The sequence below is a fragment of the Macaca thibetana genome, chromosome 4 (genome assembly GCF_024542745.1).
Source record: "Macaca thibetana thibetana isolate TM-01 chromosome 4, ASM2454274v1, whole genome shotgun sequence".
In the NCBI taxonomy this organism is placed as follows: domain Eukaryota; kingdom Metazoa; phylum Chordata; class Mammalia; order Primates; family Cercopithecidae; genus Macaca; species Macaca thibetana.
Window position 1 is genome coordinate 12,929,175 of NC_065581.1, and position 20,098 is coordinate 12,949,272.

Consider the following 20,098-nt stretch of genomic DNA (forward strand, 5'->3'; position numbering starts at 1 on the left):
AATCAAATGAGATAATTAAAACATAAAAGATGACAAATGCTAACTCACGAAGTCTTTTGTATGCACTGAAGCATTTGCCACTCATTTATACAGCGTTGTTTGCAGATGGCTAAGGAGAAGGTTCAAGGTAGAATAAGTTAAGTGACTGTTTATATCTGAGTGTATTACACTCACATGAGGATTGATGGCAGTACAATTTTAGGTCCAAGCACAAGTTCCAGAGAGTATTGTTTTGATGCATTATTGCACTTTTCACATTTTTTCTAAAGCAACAAACTTGAAGAAATAGCATCTATAGGAAACGTGGCAGCAGGAGGGCAAGGCAGGTGACTGGAAGCAGGTCAAGAATTAGCTCCTTTGAGATTTAGTCATGTAATTTGCATTCACAAAATTAAAAAGAAGGAAAACGACAATTGTGGTAAGTCTTGAGTAACCCAAAACAGAACAAATTGGCTGCAGTTTAGAGGCCCACTGGAGGCCTGGGATGACTTTTTGCCCTGGACTTAACTTCCTTTCAGTCTTTTTTCTTACTGACTATTTTTTTAAAGGGTCTGAGGATGAGTTACATCAGAGCCATCGTGTTTCCAAGTATCCAAGACTTAAGATTTCTGTTCTTTGTTTATCATTTAAGGAACAGTCTCAGGCCCTGATCTTATTTTCTCAAATATCTTATTCAGCCTATGCAGTCTCTTACTCCCACAGAGCCAGGAATAAAATGAGATTAGGACTTCACTGATATAACTGATTTCAGGTCTTTTTTCTGCCTAGCCACCTTTCTGTGTTAGGCTAGCTGCATGGAATCATAGGGTTGCATAAACATGTGGACACCATCAGCAACAGTACCACACAAAGACAATAATAAAAATGGCTACCACCACACTGTCACCATCTCAAAGGAAGGCCCTTGAAGATAATGCAGTCATTCATTTATTCAACACCCAACACATACTAATTGAGTGGATTTTTTTTTTCTTTTGACGGAGTTTCACTCTTGTTGCCCAGGCTGGAGTGCAATGGTACAATCTCAGCTCACTGCAACCTCCACCTGCTAGGTTCAAGCGATTCTCCTGTCTCCAACTGAGTGATTTTATATTTCAGTGAGCCAAACAGACAAAGTCCCTAGCCTCAGCGAGCTTATGTTCCAGTGGAGGGATACAGAGAGTAAACAAATAAACAAGCAAATATATAATATTTCAGGTGGTGGTAAGTGTTATGAAGAAAGATAAAACAGGGCAAGGTCTAAAGAGTGACTGGGAAAGGCCTACTATTTTAGAGAGTGTGGGCAGAACAAAAGTTCCCAGACAGGGTGCTGAGTAGCAATCTGGAAACCTGTATGAATTGCTTCACATTAGTATTCTTTAAATAGACTGATGAATTTAAATTTTATGAAAACAAAATGCAATGCAAAAGGTAAAAGAGAATCCTGGTCGGGCTCTGTGGCTCATGCCTATTATCCCAGCACTTTGGGTGGCCGAGGTATGCGGATGACTTGAGGTCAGGAGTTCAAGACCAGCATAGCCAACACGGTGAAATCCCATCACTACTAAAAATACAAAAAGTAGTCAGGCATGGTAGTGCATGCCTGCAATGCCAGCTACTCGGGAGGCTGAGGCATGAGAATTGCTTGAACCTAGGAGGTGGAGGTTGCAGTGGGGCGAGGTCACACCACTGCATTCCAGCCTGGGCAACAGAGTGAGACTCAGTCAAAAAAATAAATAAATAAATAAAAACAAAACAAAACAAAAAAAACAGAATCCTTTCTCAGTGTTCTGGGAAAATAATAATACAAGTTAATTTTTATTAAGCACCTAACAAACATTAACTTATTTCATCCTCAAGGCAACTTGATGATGTAGGAATTGTTATTTCCCGCCCTACTCTTTTTCAGATGATGTTTATAACTCACCAAAGGTTACACACATAGTGGGTAGCAAAACCCACAGAGCCAGGAATAAAATGAGATTAGCCTTCCCTGATCTAACTGATTCCAGGTCTTTTTTCTGCCCAGCCACCTCTCTATGTCAGGCTAGCTGCATGGAATCATAAGGGAGCATAGACCCGTGCACACCGTCAGCAGCAGCACCACCCGATGACAATAATAACAACGACAATAACACGACATGGCCCCATCTGGTTTTTCAACTCCAAGCCCTGTCTGGTGTTTATTTTTTGGAACAGCTAAAATAAGGTATAATTGGTATATAATAAACTGCACATATTTCAGGTATATAATTTGAAAGCTTTTAACACGTATATACACCCATGAAACCGTCACAGTCAAGATAATGAACATATCCCTCACTCCCAAAAGCTTCCTCCTGCTTCTTTTTCATCCCTCCCCAGACTCCCATCTCCAAGCAACAAGGATCTGCATTCTGTTGCTATAGATTAGCCTACATTTTCTATAATTTTATGTAAATGGAATGCTAAAGGATGAACTTTTTATTTTTGTTTGGCTTCTTTCACTTGGTATAATTATTTTCTGATTTATTCATGTTGTTGCAGACCTCAACAGTTCATGCATTTTTAATCACTGAGTAGTGTTTCATTGTATGGATATACCACAGTTTGTCCATTTACCTGTTAATGAATAGTGGGGAAGTTTCCAGTTTTTGACTATTACAAATTAAGCTGCTATGAACAGTCATATACAAATCTTGGTATCAAGCCCATACTCTTAATTATTACATAATCCAGCTTTTCTGAACAAAGATAAACCTAGGACATATAGGTGCTTCATTGTGTGGCAAAATCATGCTGAACCGGAACTAAGACTGCTGGATTCCAGATACTGTCCCCTAGTCTAAGAATAATGAGTAGCCATTGGAAAATACATCGGTAAAGCCTTTAATTCAATGTCACCTGGTGTCTCCATAATCTAAGGAGAGATTGCCTTAGGTAATCTAGCATCAATTAATTCAGTACATTTGCTTGATATAAAAGTTGAACAATCAACAAGAAGCAGTTTGGCATAGGAAGAAAATTTCTGGACTGGATGTCAGAAAACCTGGATTTGAGCCCACCTAACATAGAAATCCCTGGTTTGTACTCTCTCTCCCACATTTACCAACAGTGTAACTATTAACCAGTCACTTCTCCTTTCTAGAACTCTTTCCTCATCAGTCAAAATCCCAGCCAAGTCTAAGGCTGACGCATGGCTCGTAGTAATTGGAGAAAAGCAGTAGATTATACAAGTAGCTGTATATTCATGACATTCACACCATTCCACTCTTCTTTATTGATGTGGAATTCTACATCTCAGAGCTGCAAGCAACCTGAGAGCGCATAAAAGAGAACCGAGAATCCAGGGAGCTAGGGGGCGCCAGAGGTGCCCCGCTAGTCACTGGCAGAGATGGGCTCAAATCCAGGTTTTCTGACATCCAGTCCAGAACTTTACCTCCAATGCCAAACTGTTTCTTGTTGATTGTTCAAGTTTTATATCCGGCAAACGTGCTGAATTAATTGAGTGCATTTTTTCCACTTTATAATGAATTTGGGTGGCAGTCACCTGTCTCAGAATGTTTACTATACAATTTGTGATCAAATCCCAGATGCTTCCATCCTCAGGACCCAGAGTAACACCTTGCTAGGTAGGTAAATGCAGCAAGAAAGGAAACACTTTTGGGGAGAGAAGCTGTAATAAGAGAGACAAATAAATGATTCATTTCCCCCCTGCTGTTAGTTTAAGTTATAATTACCCAAACTTTAAAAATAAAACCTGAACACCATCACAGCCCCTGCCGCACAATGGCAAAAGCATATCCTCTTGCATCAGCACCAATCACACATTTAACAACTGCTGTTTTAGGTTGAAGCTAATTAGGGAATGATTTTTGGTACATGTATTCCTATTGCAATTAAATAACTCACAGTGTGGGATGGCATTGTGATGGCTTCTTAAAACTGCTTTTCAGCTTTTGGTGTTAAAAGATGAATTTTTTTATATATAACATGGTTGTAAGGGGTTTGTGTTTTAACTCATGGGAGCCTGCATATGTTGGTTTAGAGTTACTTTTCTTTAGGGCAACTTCAGCAACAAGGTAAGAGGCTGGAAGACTTTCTATTTAGAATGGTGAAATATTCAGTGGAGATAAAATTGCTTTATGATGTTTGCCCCAGAAGTCAGTTGAGAATTCATAATAGATGAAAAGCCTTGACTATAAGGAGGTGGAAGTCCTCACGGAGCTTTTTGCTAGGAAGTTGCTCAGAAGTGATGGAAATACACATTCTCGCCTCTGTGTGTCATGTCCTAAATACATCTCATCCTGGCTTTGACATGGGTAAAGCAAGCAGGTTGGAGATTTTTATGTTGATCTTCACTTTTAATGACTCTCTGAGTGGTGTGCTGCTCATCTGTGCCATCAATGGTTCTCAGCCTCCCATTAGTGGGACTATTCTAACGTTTGAACACACTTGTCCCTTAATATGTATCATTTGGACACAGACGCTTACTATCTGCTCAGGACAGATGCTAAGACAGAGAAATTGGGATAGACAGAAATGATTCTTACTATTGTCACCCCATGTAGCAATGGTTTCAAGGTGTCTGTATAGATTGTCCTTAGTAATTACAATATTCTTGGAAGGAGAGCCTGGGGGCTTGGCCTTAAAGAGGTGATTGCATAGTAAGCATATGATTTTCACTTGGACGTTATGTTTTCTGGGCTCTTTATGGCACCAATCTCATATAAGCAATCCTTTTCTACCTACCAGTGAGGCTCAGGGTCAAGGGCACTCACCCTTGTATTTCACCTACAGAAAACCCTTGGGTCCCAATACGTTTGGGTAAACTTTCTTCAGCTGGTGAAAGGCTAAACCAGACCAACAGTAAAGTCCTCTTTAAAAAGTATCCTCAGAGTAGTAGCAAATTACTGACAGGTACTTGATATTTAACCTACATCACATATTCTGTGTCACATCTGGTGCTTGGCCCACTGCAGTTGTGGCGCTCTTTATAGCTGTTTGTTATGGCACAAATCACCTCTGTAAAATGATAAAGGGTCTTTCTTACAAGTCACAGCTGTGAAGAGAAGCAAGCAGAAAACCATAGTAGTGTCAGGCTGATTGTAAGAAAGAAGAGGTGGAGGGGTCTCATCACACAGCACATTGCTCTAAGACCTTTTTTCAGCAGGGAGAGTTCGTGACCGGATGTCACTACCTCTCACTTGCCACTTCCTGCCTCTCCTCTTGAATCTGCTCCTACCTTCAGTAAGTAGGAGCCAAATGTCCTTGAAGTGTAGCATTGGGGTTCTGGGAAGCTGCAGAGTTGTGAATTATGGGTGTACGTCAGGACAGGCGAGCCTCGAAGCAGCATGAGTCAGGAATACAGCATAGTCAGAGCCCAGGGCAGATTCGCAGCCAGAAGCAAGCATACAAGCAAAGCTATATGCAATCTGATGTTTGTAATGCTGAAGGCTTGCACTGGCATAGAAAAATACGTAAAGTGAACTCAAAGGTCAGTATATGGGGCTTGCAATCAAAACATCATGAGTGGACCTGAATTAAGGAAAACGCATTTTCTAACACAGACAGAGAGTTCTTTGATGTTTCCTTTTGGAGAAGCTCCTCCCCAAGGTATGAAAAACTTTGAGCAGGAAATAAATGGCTCATCAATTCCCCCCATTCTGCCAGCAACTAACCTCATCCAGTGTGGGATTACAGGAAAGGTACCCATAAGAAAATCTCTGCCTACATTCATTGACATTGACTTTCCAATGCCACATCCCATCTTTTGCTCACTCTTCAGGAAACAGAATATTCCAACAAACATGCAACAACAGAAAAGGAAGAAAAAAAGAGAAAAAACTGATAATCCTAAAAATGATCTGTCATTTCCCATTAAATATGTCATTATTTCCATACGATTAAGTGCCTTTTAGTGTGCCTAGCACTATGCTACTTAAACACCACAGGGATATCAAGTAGTAGAAACACAATTCAAGCTAATACTTTTTGAGTATTTATTGCCAAGTGATATACTACACTTTTGAAATACCCTGCCCTGTTTAAAGTAACCACAACTTCATGTTGTAGTTAGAGCTAGTTCTTTCATTTACAAGTGATGAAACTAAGTCTTAAAGGTCAAACAACTAGTTTAAGGTCACACAGTGGCCAGGTGCGGTGGCTCACACCTGTAATCCTAGTCACTCGGGAGGCTGAGGCAGGAGAATCGCTTGAACTCAGGAGGCGGCGGATGCAGTGAGCCGAGATCATACCACTGCGCTTCAGCCTGGGCGACAGAACGAGATTCTGTCTCAAATAAATAAATAAATAAATAAACAAATGTAAATAAGGTCACACTGATACATGACAAGCCTGGGACTGGAATTCATACAGTCCAACTCCAATGCCCGAGTGTTTGGCAACACAGTTCCACTGAAGAAAGTAGCTTACGAGCTAGTGGAGAAATGAATCATCCAAGTCAATCTTCCTGACCCAGGCTGATACAAGCACACATATCCCAAAGCTCCATAGCTCTTTCATCCAGGCATTTCAGCAGGTATCGATCTGCCCTACCAACCACATTCAATCTTTGCAGAATCCTGGTAATATTCAATAAAAAAGTATTATTCATTCCTCTATAGGTTAAACATAGAATTACCAGTAATTCCGCTCCTAGACAGATATCCTAAAGAATTAGAAACAGATGCTCAAACAAAAACTTGTACAGGAATGTTCATAGCAGCATTACTCACAGTAGCCAAAAGGTAGAAAACCCACAAATGTTCATCAATAAACAAAGTGTGGACAAAAAATATGTGGCATATCCATATAATGAAATATTATTCAGCCATAGAAAGAAAGAAAGTACTGACATATGTACTTTATGGATGAACCTTGAAAATACTATGCCAACAGAAAGAAGCCACATATGTTGGATTCCATTTATATGAAATGTCCAGAATAGACAAATTCACAGAGACCTGAAGGTAGGTTGGTTCTACCAGGGGCTAAGGAAAATTGGAGAATTAGGTATGATTGTTTCTTGGCTACAGGGTTTCCTTTTGGGTTGATGAAAATATTATAGCACTACGTAGTGTTGATGGCTGCACAACACTGTGAATGTACTAAATGGCACTGAATTATACACCTTAAAATGGTTACAATAATGAATTTTACATATGTGTATTCTGCCACAATGGAAAGAAAAAGTTATTGGACCTGGGATAGTAGGTTCCATGTGGCATTTTTAGGGGTTCATAGATGTGTAAGACACATTCTCTATCCTCAAATAATTTAGAAATACACTGATGATGAAATTAAAATGCAAATGTCCTTCTTGCTTTTATATGAATGGGAAGGTGCTGTTGCTTTGGTGACAAATGGTATATCCAAGTAAATAATTGCTTCACTGTGGTTGAATTGACACCTGTCAACATGTTATGATTTATAAAGGTTGTAAAACATTTAGAAATTCATATGATCTGAATGGCACAGGTAAATTTATTTTATATTTGAGATAATACTTAAGAATTTATGATATTCTAAATCTGTAGGCCTTGCCTGTAGTCTTGGAATTTTCTTGCTTTTGCTGGATCAATAGAAAAAATGACAGACAAAAGATGACTCTTCTGCATATTTAGGTCTCAGGTCATTTTATGGATTATTAACTTTGCCAAACTGCATGTGGGATTAATTGGAAACAATTGCAATGTTCTTACTACATTGCACCACTTCCTTTTGTTAATTAAGAGACATTACCCTCTGTTCTACTGATAACAAAAAGGATGACTCTTTTATTGCCAGACAGCAGCCATGGAAGGAAAGGCAGGAAGCACAGTGTGTCTGAGAATTAAGGCAATGATCGAGGGCATGCATCTCGGTATGGTGGCTACCGAGAGAGACGCTGAGTCCAAATCCTGGGCTCTTAAGTATGCTTAATTCTAAGCTTCTAGTTCAATCTGCCCAATTACAATTTGGCCTGCCTGTTTGCTAGTTGACAAAAGCAAGCTGCCTAAAAATGCAAAACTTACTAAGGAGAATAAAATAACAATGGGGTTGATTAAGAAAATCCCTCGCCATCCACAATTACATACCTATGTTAATCCTTTCGTTTAAAAAATAAATTAGAAACAAAATTAATACAACATCTATAAGTGCCCTTTAATAGTAAACCCTTTAAAAAAATAAACTTCCTTATTCTGACTTTATTGAAGAGTTTGGAAGTGGGTATGTGTGTAGCTCTGTGTTTCAAAAGATCATATCTGTCCCCCTAAAACAATTGTTTGATCAGATTACTGTAATGCCTAAGCATGTTCTGAACATCCACTTTGCAAGCTAGATAACGTAGAGAAGACGGAGGAAGTTCCCGTGAATGGGGATGAACGGAGCGGTGAAGATGTCTTCACCTTTGAAATAAGATTTTCTTTCTTTCTTTTTTTTTTTGAGACAGAGTCTTGCTGGGTTGCCCAGGCTAGAGTGCAGTGGTGGGATCTCGGCTCACTGCAAGCTCTGCCTCCCAGGTTCATGCCATTCTCCTGCCTCAGCCTCCCGAGTAGCTGGGACTACAGGCGCCCGCCACCACGCCCGGCTAATTTTTTGTATTTTCAGTAGAGACGGGGTTTCACCGTGTTAGCCAAAATGATCTTGATCTCCTGACCTCATGATCTGCCCGCCTCGGCCTCCCAAAGTGCTGGGTTTACAGGCGTGAGAGTTGAGATTTCTTTAGTCCCTCAGACATGCCATGCTGTCTCTGGTTTTAGCAGCTTCATACAAGTAGTTGCCCCTGAATACACTCTTCCCCTTTTGCCCCCCTTATTCCCATCTGACTAACTTCTACTTCTCTTTTAGGTCCCTGTATAAAACCACTTCCTCCAGGAAGCTCTCCCTAATCACTCCCCAAGATTCATTGTCTTTCTGCTATGCACTGCCACATTGTCTCTGTTTCCCCTATGATAGCTCTTACCACATTTTGTGGTCATTGCGTGTTTACTTATCCACTGTTCAGTCAAAACTGTAAGTTTCATCAAAGCAGGAATTATGTTCATCTTGCTGTCAAGAGAATATTTTCTCAGTATATTCACCAGTGCCTGGCATGGTGCTAAATACATATTTTCCAAGTCAATGAATAAGGACAGATGAAATGAAATGTGAATGAATGAAGAAGATTTGAATAGATCAGGGATTCCCAAAGTACGGTCATTAAATGCTAATTCTTACGGGTTTCTAGAAAAAGAGGAATCTGGTGTTTGGGAAACACTGAGTAGCAAAGCTAACCTGATTTACTTGCTGCAGGACTTCTCAGAGCATTTTAAATGCTAAAGTTTAGTCGGGTACAGTGGCTCATGACTGTAATCCCAGCATTTTGGGAGGCCGAGGTAGGCAGATCACCTGCGGTCACGAGTTTGAGACCAGCCAGGCCAATATGGCAAAACCCCGATTCTACCAAAAATACAAAAATTAGCCGAGTGTGGTGGTAGGTGCCTGGAGTCCCAGCTACTCAGGAGACTGAGGCAGAAGAATTGCTTGAACTCAGGAGGTGGAGGTTGCAGTGGCCAAGATCGTAACACCGCACTCCAGCCTGGGTAACAGAGCAAGACACTGTCTCACAAATAAATAAATACATAAATAAATAAATGCTAAAGTTCATGAAACCTCCAAGGCGGGAGTGGAAGTAGATCTAGTATACTGTATTACACCAGATTACCAGATTCCTTTTCTTTAGTAGACATCTCGCAAGACCAGTATTCTGAGGAGCATATATTGGGAAATGCCACAAAGATAAAGAATAAAGAAATGCATCATCCAGTGAGAAGGTGGGTAGAGAAAGATGAAACATGTGTAGAACACTAAGTAGACTATAATAGCAGAAAATGTGGCATCAGGGAAGGATGCAATGAAAAATGAACAGGAACGTAGTGAAGGACGTTGGGTGCCATGCTAAACAACTTGAACACTACCCTGTAAGGGAGTGATGTTAACCTTTGAGAAAGGGTGTCATGTACTAACCTGGTTTTAGGAAGCCAATTCTGGTGGCAGTGTGAAAAACAAAGCTCCCAGATATGAGCAATTTGCAAATGGGAAACCAGTTAGATTATTGCAGTAGACCTGGTAAGAGAGGGTAAGGATGCGAATTAGGAAAATTGCAAGTGGTATAAAAGAGAAGGCTCTAGAAAAATAGATTAAAAGATCAGAAGTGAGACCATCCAGGGAGGGGTAAGACCAAAAAATGGCTTGAGAGAGAACCCAGCATTTAAGAAGTAGATAAATGGAGAAAAAAACAAAGAAATAAGAAGTACAGTTCAAGCAAACAAATGAAAAAGTAGCTTAGATAGTAAGTGGTATTGCAGAAAGCAAGAAAAGAATTGCAGCGTGGTATCCAATATGGTAAAGGGCTCAGAGTCTAAAAAATCATTGCACATACAATGCAACGATGGTGCTGGAATTTTTTTTTTTTTTTTTTTTGAGACGGAGTCTTGCTCTGTTGTTCAGGCTGGAGTGCAGTGGCAAGATCTCGGCTCACTGGAACCCTCCACCTCCCTGGTTCAAGCAATTCTCCTGCCTCAGCCTCCTGAGTAGCTGGGATTAAAGGCACCCGCCACCATGCCTGGCTAATTTTTGTGTTTCTAGTAGAGATGGTGTTTCACCATGTTGGTCAGGCTGGTCTCAAACTCCTGATGTCATGATCCGCCCACCTCAGCCTCCGAAAGTGCTGGGATTACAGGTGTGAGGTACCACGCTCGGCCGGCGGTGCTGGATTTTTAGTGGAGCTCCCCTAGATCGCTAATATAATTTTGTAACAGTCCAACTTCTAGACTTAAAAAAGGAATACTGGCCGGGCGCGATGGCTCAAGCCTGTAATCCCAGCACTTTGGGAGGCCGAGACGGGCGGATCACGAGGTCAGGAGATCGAGACCATCCTGGCTAACTTGGTGAACCCCGTCTCTACTAAAAAAATACAAAAAAAAAAAAAAAAAACCAAAAAACTAGCCGGGCGAGGTGGCGGGCACCTGTAGTTCCAGCTACTCGGGAGGCTGAGGCAGGACAATGGCATAAACCTGGGAGGCGGAGCTTGCAGTGAGCTGAGATCCGGCCACTACACTCCAGCCTGGGCGACAGAGCAAGACTCTGTCTCAAAAAGAAAAAAAAGAAATACCCATAAATTACTGCTTGGCAAGCTAAGTTCTTTCTGCTAGATGCTTACTATGCTTCTTTCTACTGCACTGTTGAGATACGATGGTCTGCATACCCCAGCACTTTATCTGGCTTCCCAAGTATAACCTGAAGAAACATAACTATTCTGCTTTTTTTTTTCTGTGATGACACCAGTTGCCTCGTGATTTTCACATCAGTTAATATAGAGGGAAGTGGTTTACTGCAGAGGGTTCAATGAGAAATAAAGAAGACATGGGAAAAATATGAAAAACAATGCTCTTATTTTTGAATGGATGATGAATTAATGACTTGGGAGGAAAAACCTAAATCAAAAGTAGTGAAACTTAAAAGAAATATTTAGAACATTTCTTTGAAAGCAGAAATGTGGGAGCCAGACGCTCCTGGGTTTGTATCCTGACTCTAGTGGCTATAAATTATATGACCTTTGGGGAAAGAAATGGTAGATCTTGCCAGGGGCTGTGGTAAGCAGTAAACTTCTGTGAATTCATTTAATCCTCACAATCACCCTAAGGAAAAGTGAGGCTCAGAAAGGTCTAAGCAATTTAAATATGTAGTAAGTGACAGAGTCAGATTCAAACTCAGGGTCATTTGATGACAAAGCAGTTATTTTCCACCAGTCTGAAAACTGTGAGGCAGAAATCACTTCTGTTTTCTTCATGTTTGTATATCCTACAGATCCATAGCAGGCTGTTAATAACTATTTGTTGAATGGATGAATTAATATATAAATGATTAAGTGAATGAACAACTAATCTGTAATGTTATTTCCAATAGACTTTATCTTTTTCAACCCCAATGTTCTCCTCTGTTGGCTCATTGTAGGTGCACCATGAACCTTTCCATATCCCTAAAGGAAAGGCCGAGCTGATTGGCAACAGACTTAGGAGCTGGATGGTTCTGCATCATTAGTCAAAACAGACTTCCTGTTCTAGGTTAATCTGGTCAGTAGGTGATGCTGACTGAGACAGTTGAAAACACCTAGTGTCAAGTCATGGCTGGGTGTTGGTAAGCTGTACAGAGCAGCTGAGATTATTTGGATTGTTTGAAACAATTATGATCATCACATTAACATAAAAGCCGAGAAATATAGTTGGGTTGAAGGGAAAATGTCTCAGTGGAAGGAAAGGTGATTAAAGAAAGGGGTATATCCCAGCCAGCTCTAAGGCCTTAAGAGCAAAACCCATCATGGTGACTAGGATAGGGTTGTTGGTGGTGGTCATGGTGGTGATGCTGATGATGATAATAAACTGTAAGATGTATGCCTTCTCTGTGCCAGTTATGATGCTAAGTATTTAACACAAACCACCGAATTTATCTTAACAATAATCCTATGATCTAGGCTTTATTTTTATCCCCCTTCAAGACTTGTGAATTCATCAAAGGTCACACAGTTAAAGTAATAATGGTCAAGATTTAAATTCTGACCTTGCCCGATTCCAGTGCCTAAGCTTTGAACCCCATGTTATTTTCCTCTAGGAAGAGGTAATTGAGGCCATATTTATCTTTCAATTAGGTTTTTTTAAAAATGTGTTCAACATCTATTTTTCATCCACATGCCCTTACTCAAAGCTGCTCTCACATTCTGAAATATTTGAATATTTGACAATTTAGTAATATATTAAATTTTACTTCCAGGCAATTTATAGCTGTTTTTCTTTGTTTGCGTGGAAAGTCATAAAAGCATTTCAAAATAAATTTTTATAACAGACATGCTTGAAGGTCAGATGCAAGGAATCCTTGTGACAGTGGAGTACAAAGAAATAGAAAAATGGGGCTGGGCATGGTGGCTCACGCCTGTAATCCCAGCACTTTGGGAGGCTGAGGCAGGCAGATCACCTGAGGTCCGGAGTGCCAGGCCAGTCTGACCAACATGGAGAAACCCCATAGCTACTAAAAATACAAAATTAGCCCGGCATGGTGGCGCCTACCTGTAATCCTAGCTACTTGGGAGACTGAGGCAGGAGAATCACTTGAACCCAGGAGGTGGAGATTGCAGTGACCTGGATCGTGCTATTGCACTCCAACCTGGCCAACAAAAGCGAAACTTCATCAAAAAAAAAAAAGAAAGAAAGAAAGAAAAGAAAAATGGTCCACATTCTCCAGGAATTTTCACCACAGTGGACATACAACCTATGTCAATGAAACACCTAGGAAAGTCCAGTAAACAGTAACTCAAGGGCAACATCTTCCAGCACAGACACCACTCTCTTAGCATAAGTGCTCATTGGGAAGGAAGAATAAGTAAATGATCCAAGTCCATTGTGGTTGTTTGGGAGCTTCCTGGAAGAGGTGAGTCTGTGGAGGCAAATGTGGTATAGACATACATTGGCCAAAAAGGCATGGGAGTCGGAGAGGATATTCTAACAAGGAAGGGGGTCTGAATATAGTGCTATGGTGGTTTTATTTAAAATAAATTTAAAGAATATATAAACTCTGATATAAAACACTTTGAAAAAGTGTTTAGTATTAATGTCCTTTTAAACCAAAAATGGTTTGGTAACTTTAAGATTTAGTATAAACGTAAACAGCTTCTGTGGTTTGAAAAAAAAAAATCACGAATCAATCTGGATCAATGGTGGGATTTTCTCATACCACTACACACACAAGTACACAGTGCTCTGAGGAAGAGAAGGATTAGATTACTACTTGAAAATGGAGTTGCCCATCCCCACGGCTGATAGAATGTCTAAGAGGCCAAGCCTTATATACACCCCTGCTGTCTCGCACCTAATGCTCCAATCCTGGGCTGCTTATGATTTTTATTAAATAGCTACTGGAGTGTCCCAAGTCTCTTTCACTGCATAACAAATCACCCCAACACTTAGCTGTTTAAAACAATAATCATTTTGATAATCTCTCATGTTTCTGTGAACCAGGATTTGGGAGGACTCACCTGAATAGTTTTTGTTTCAGTCTCTCATGAGGTTGCAGTTCAGGCAGCAACTGTTGAAGGGTGGGGCTGGAGCATCTGGGAACTCTCTGGTCTCTCCACGCAGGCTAAGTTGGGCTTCCTTATAGCATGGCGGCCTCAAAGCAGTTAACTGCTTACGTGTCATCTGAAGGCTTCAATAGCAAGGATCCCAACTAATTTGAGAGAACCTACATTGCCTTTTATGATGGCATCTCTGCAGTCCCACAGAATTACTTCTACCATACGGTGTGTAAGCAAGTTCCAAGCCTACTCAGATTCAGAGAGAGGAATTAGATTCCACCATTTGATGGGGGAGTGGTAGGATTCTAGAAGAGAAGGTGGGATAGGAGACATGATTGTGTTCATCTTTGGAAAATACAGTCTGCAACTTGGAGGTTTTCCAGGAGAAGGGAGGAGGAGAGGCACACACATGTGGTACTCACCATTTGCTAGAGAGCTCATTTAATTTCCCAAAGAACTCTACAAAAGGGGCATTGTTGTCTTTCTCCCTTTTATACATGAGAAAAAGGAGACTAAGAAACCAGCCTGGCTAGGATCATTCAGCACCTGCTCTGCCCTAGGTACCTGACAGGTGCTTTACAAACATCACCTTAGAACTTCCCCCCAGTTTACGAAACAGAGGCTAACTCACCTGCCCCCCGTGAGCAAGTGGCAGAACTAGAATTCCATCCCGGGCCTCTTCCTAATGCAGTTTCTACCTTATAACACCTCATTCATTTGCACCATTACATGGGCCACTGAGTGCTTGTATCTTCCCTGGGTCTTCGTCCTATTTGGGCACAAGTCATGACAAAAATTCCACATGGTGCTTTGGAGAGAATTAGAGGGACCAACAAAAGGGCCTGATCCTGCGGGAGACTGCCTTTTTCTGTTGCTCTCCCAAAGTAAAGCTGTCACGTAGGTTTTGTGCTGAGCTGGCCAAAAAGCAATTTGAAAAATGGCTTCCGAGATGGGCAGTGGCATTGACTTGGCAGGGAGGAAGGTAATAACTGCTCTGTTTAGATTATGCCGGAGGCCTCCCATCTCGTTCCTGTCAGGCCCTGCCTTCATTCTGGGAAGCTCTGTGTGAAACTGTCCCCTTTGCTCAGAACAAGAATCCTTTGACCTCATACCTTTCTTGTTTATGGTATTGCAGACCTTCCAAGGGAGAGCAGAAACAGGCTAGTCTAAGTTTAGCAACCTGGTGAGCTTAATATGGCCTTGGCAAAAAGATCTCCATACAAGACCCTTAGTTAGTTGGCCAGAAATAGCAAGGAGACAAAATAAACTCATTTTTAAGATAATAAAAGAAAAGGAGGCAGTTAAAGAAAAAGAGAGAGAGGTAAAGGAAAATAAAGAAGGGGGAGAAAGAGGTAGAATGAAGAAAGAGGGAAAGAAGGAAGACAGGTTGTGAAAGTCAATAAATTCGCCATCTTAATATGTGCCAACAGCAAGTGGGATAGAGAGAAGGTGGGGTGAGATAGGAGGAGTTCACACCCTAATTCCATCTCCAACACTTTATTATGATCATGAAATATCTCCCAATATTTGATGTTGAGAATAAACAATTTCCATTCATTGACACTCATATTAGCCACTCACTCTGCCAAGCCCTTTATTTATAGACATGATCTCGTGCAGTGCCCAGAGTAATCTGCAATATCCTCATCCCCTTTTTATAGATGAGGAAACTGAGGCTCTCAGAGGGTAAAGGACTTTGCCCAGCAGAGACAGCTCTGCTCTGTGCACTGTGTTGTAAAGCCAGGCAGTGGTGGCCAAAGGCTGACCCTTAGAGCACACAGAGCAAAAAGCCTCTTCCTGGATCAAGTTCCTGAGGGAATTAGGCTTTTGCAGAACTCAGCTTCTCTTCTAGCCCTGAGCCTGGCCTCCTAGCACCATGCCCTGTGCAAGTCTGAGGCTATCCCAGGCTCCAGAGCCTCCAGAAACCCCATTGGTAATAGTTTTCTGTTGACATCAAGGCTATGATACTGTTTAAGTAGGTGAAAATACGTATTTATTATGAGAAGCATCAAGTGTATTTTATCTTCATTTTATTTCAACAAGAGTTTGTTAAACCTTTAGTACCTGCACTGCTGTTTATGTAGTGGCATTGCGGAAACAAAGTGCAGAAAGCAATGAATACTCTTGAGTAACTGACAACCCAGTAAAAAACAACTGGTGCATTGCACTCGAGCCAGTGAGCGCAGCCCTGGGCACCCGTGAGCAAGACGTTCTCTGGTCCCTTAGTGTTTTAAAAAACAGGCTTTAGAGCAGTTTTAGGTTCACAGCAAAGTTGAGAGGAAGGAACAGAGATTTCTCATGTACCTCCTACCCTACAAGTGCACAGCCTCCCTATCGATAGTCCCCAGCAGAGTGGTTCCTTTGTGACAATTGATGAACCTACGTCATCATCTCTGAGTCCACAGCCTGCATTAGGGTTCACTCTTGGTGCTCTTGGTGCTGAACATTCTGTGGGTTTGGATAGATGTTTAATGACATGTTCTAACCACTATAGTATCATCTGAGCAAAGTAATTTCCCTGCCCAAAAAATCCTCTGTGCTCCACTCATTCATCACTCCCTCCCCCAACCCTGATCTTTTCATTGTCTCCGTAGTGTTTACCTTTTCCAGAATATGATGTAGTCAGACTCAAACAGTGTGTGGCCTTTCCAGACTGGCTTTTTTCCATGGAGGCATTTAGATTTCCTCCATGTCTTTTCATGGCTTGAGAGCTCATTTGCTTTTAATGCTAAATAATACTCTATTGTCCGGATGAACCAGTTTATTTATCCATACGCCTTCTGAAGGACATCTTGATTGCTTCCAACTTTTGGCAATTATGCATAAAGCTGCTATCCATATGCAGACTTTTGTGTGGATATGAAGTTTTCAACTCCTTTGTGTAGATACCAAGAAACAGGATGTCTGGATCATATGATAAGAACATGTTTAGTTTTGTAAGAAATTTCCAAATTGTCTTCCAAAGTGTCTGTACCATTTTGAGTCCCCACCAGCAATAAATGAGAGTTCCTTCCTATCCTTGCCAGCATTGGATGGTTGGTCTGTTCGTTTTTTAAAGCACCAATAAACCGAATTATGGTAGAAACTACTAGAGAGCCAAAAATAGTGCCAAAAATGACTCTGAGAAAAAGGCTGAATGTCAAGTCCTGTGACATCCACAGAGCAGCGCCCCTTGTGCCCTTACTCAAAGCTACAATATTCTTGCCAGGTGGGGTGGCTCATGCCTGTAATCCCAGCACTTTGGGAGGCTGAGGCACGTGGATCACCTGAGGTCAGGAGTCCGAGATTACCCTGGCCAATGTGGTGAAACCTCGTCTCTACTAAAAACATAAAAATTAGCGGGGTGTGGTGGCTGGCACCTGTAATCCCAGCTACTTGAGAGGCTGAGGCAGGAGAATCTCTTGAACCCAGGAGGTGAAGGTTGCAGTGAGCCGAGATCGTGGCATTGCACTCCAGCCTGGGCAACAGAGCAAGATTTCATCTCAAAAACAAATAAATAAATAAATAAATAAATAAATAAATAAATAAATAAAGCTACAATATTCTCATTCTACACAAAATGCTAGTAAGCTAGTTTTCTATTTTCCCATCCCACTAAAATTTGGAGGCTTTAAAGAGTCAGAGACACTAAAAATATAAAACAAAAACACATGCCTTAGCCTGTTTACAAATAAGTTAACAAATATGTAACCCTGTGCACTTTGGAGACATAACTACACATCAACTTGTCTAAACTGGTGTTGATAACAATAACCTCAAAACACTGGCTGAAAGAATGAAACTATATTTGAGATGCCACAGCTATTAGAAATTGGGGATATTATAAGTCCCTGCCTTATAGATTTTTTGTTAGAATTAAATGAAATCTGTGTAAAATGCTTAGCACAATGTTTGATACCTAGTAAGTGCTGATAATATTGGCTGCTGTGTAATGACGAGAATGATGATGGTGATAACCATGATACACCAAGGGATTAGAGAATCAGAAGGAAGAGTAGGAGAGAATTGGAATTCCTCAGACATTCATTGAAATAGTCTTATGTCCCAAGGTGAGTTCACAGGTAAATGACACACAATTCGTCTTCTTGGAAAGGTCCTTGTATAGCATATTATATGATTATAGTTGAATGTGATAAATGTTATAACACATTGACTTATAAAAGTGGCGTGATGGCATAGGTGAAGAAGCTGTTAATTTTGACCACAAGATTAGGAAAAACTACAGGAGATAGCTGAGCTAGGCTTGAAAGATTTTGCTATTTGGTAAGGGGTAGGCATTTCAAGGAAGAACATTCCGGGCAAATGAAACAGACTTTCAACAAAGGCAGGGAGATTGAGAAGTCATGCCACAGTTAAGCATGCAGACTAGGGTAAATTCAAAGAATGTGCAGCAAAGAGATGAGCTGGAAATGCTCCCAGGGCCGGTTTATGATTGCCTAGCATATCACTGCAAGGAGTGTGGATTTCATTTGAAAGGCGGTAGGTTGCCATTAAAAGTTTTAAGCTGAGTAGCTATAGGATTAAATGTCTGCTTGGACACATGCTCACGCTGAAGGCAGGGTAGAAAATGAACTCAAGTGGTCAGAAAGTGAAGTCAGGAGGGCCAGGCAGGGGTGCTCGTGATAGTTTGGGTACTGGCTGAGGCCCTGCCACTTGAGAAAAGGTGACAGGTAGACTTGATAAGATTGAGGGGTCTGGCTGGGCGCAGTGGCTCATGCCTGTAATCCCGGCTCACACAGCGAAACCCCGTCTCTACTAAAAATACAAAAAATTAGCCGGGCGTGGTGGCAGGCGCCTGCAGTCCCAGCTACTCAGGAGGCTGAGGCAGGAGAATGGCGTGAACCTGGGAGGTGGAGCTTGCAGTGAGCCAAGATCATGCCACTGCACTCCAGCCTGGGCGACAGAGTGAGACTCTGTCTCAAAAAAAAAAAAAAGAAAAAGATTGAGAGGTCTATTAGGAGGGCTAGGGGAAATGGGGAGAGAGAGAGGATGTGTAGAAAGTAGAGTCAAGTCAAGATAAGACTTTGGGGGCCTGAGCTTGGGCAACTGGGGCAACACAAGGAAAGAACTTTTTACAAACCCAAGATTGATGTTTTAATCTTCATGATCCTCTAGCGGCAAGAAAGAAGTTGAATCTTTAATACTATTTCAATTCCAGGCTTATTTGATGTTTTCTTGTTCCACTCAAGAGATTACCACTTGAATTATGCCATAGGGCTAGAATCAAATTAATGCAGTTTATTTTTCTAAAATATGCAAGTAGGGATAGACAAATTTGCTCCCCCAAAATAAATTCTAACCTCAAAATGGCCAAATATAATCCAGGGCTTGGCCATCTAATGTGATAGCCACTAACGACATGTGGCTACTGGGTATTTGAAATGTGGCTAGACTTATTTGAGATGTGATGAGGGTATAAAACACTTACCAATATTCAGATATTCAGTATGAAAATAATACATAATATTTCATTAATTTTTATATTGATTACATGTTGAAATAATGTTTTGGGTATATGGGATTAAATAAGCTATATTACAAAAACAACTTCCCTTAAAAAATTTTAATGTGACTACTAGAAAATTTAAAATCACAGCTATGGCTCACATTATATTTCCCTTTTTTTTTTTTTTTTTTTTTTTTGAGAGAGAGAGAGATGGTGTCTTGCTCTGTTGCCCAGGCTGGAGTGCAGTAGTACAGTCGTGGTTCACTGTAGCTTTTTCCTCCTGGGCTCAAGGGATCCTCCCATCTCAACCTCCCCAGTAGCTGGAATTACACGTGCACCCAACCAGCTAATTTTTTAATTAAAAAAAATTTTTTTGTAGCAATGGGGTCTTGCTATGTTGCCCAGACTGGTCTCAAACTCCTATTCTCACCTGGCCTCCCAAAGCGCTGGGATTACAGGATTGAGCCACCATGCCCGGCCCCACATTATATTTCTATTGAACGTGCTGGTCTAAGAAATTTGAGTTTTGCAGTGCCAGTATTTAATGATCATGTACAGGCCAAGGGTAAGTTTTTTATTACTGCCTCCTCTTCCTGTTACTGAGG

General features: G+C 41.1%; 1 protein-coding gene and 1 long non-coding RNA gene across 8 annotated transcripts in view; one reads left to right on the forward strand and one right to left on the reverse strand.

Moving 5' to 3' along the window:
- The window catches only part of PHACTR1 (phosphatase and actin regulator 1), a 578,071-nt gene that overhangs the window by 224,306 nt on the left and 333,667 nt on the right, over positions 1 to 20,098 (forward strand). The window lies entirely within an intron of this gene.
- The window catches only part of LOC126953733 (uncharacterized), a 41,388-nt gene that overhangs the window by 12,884 nt on the left and 8,406 nt on the right, over positions 1 to 20,098 (reverse strand). The window contains exons 2-3 of one of the 3 annotated variants that reach the window (XR_007725330.1): positions 13,044 to 14,352; positions 9,949 to 10,047 (exon numbers count right to left, since the gene is read on the reverse strand). This is a non-coding gene — a long non-coding RNA (uncharacterized LOC126953733). Of the gene's footprint in view, positions 1 to 1,818; positions 10,048 to 13,043; positions 14,353 to 20,098 lie in introns of those variants that run through there. The other 2 variants (XR_007725329.1, XR_007725328.1) reach the window with 2 other exon arrangements.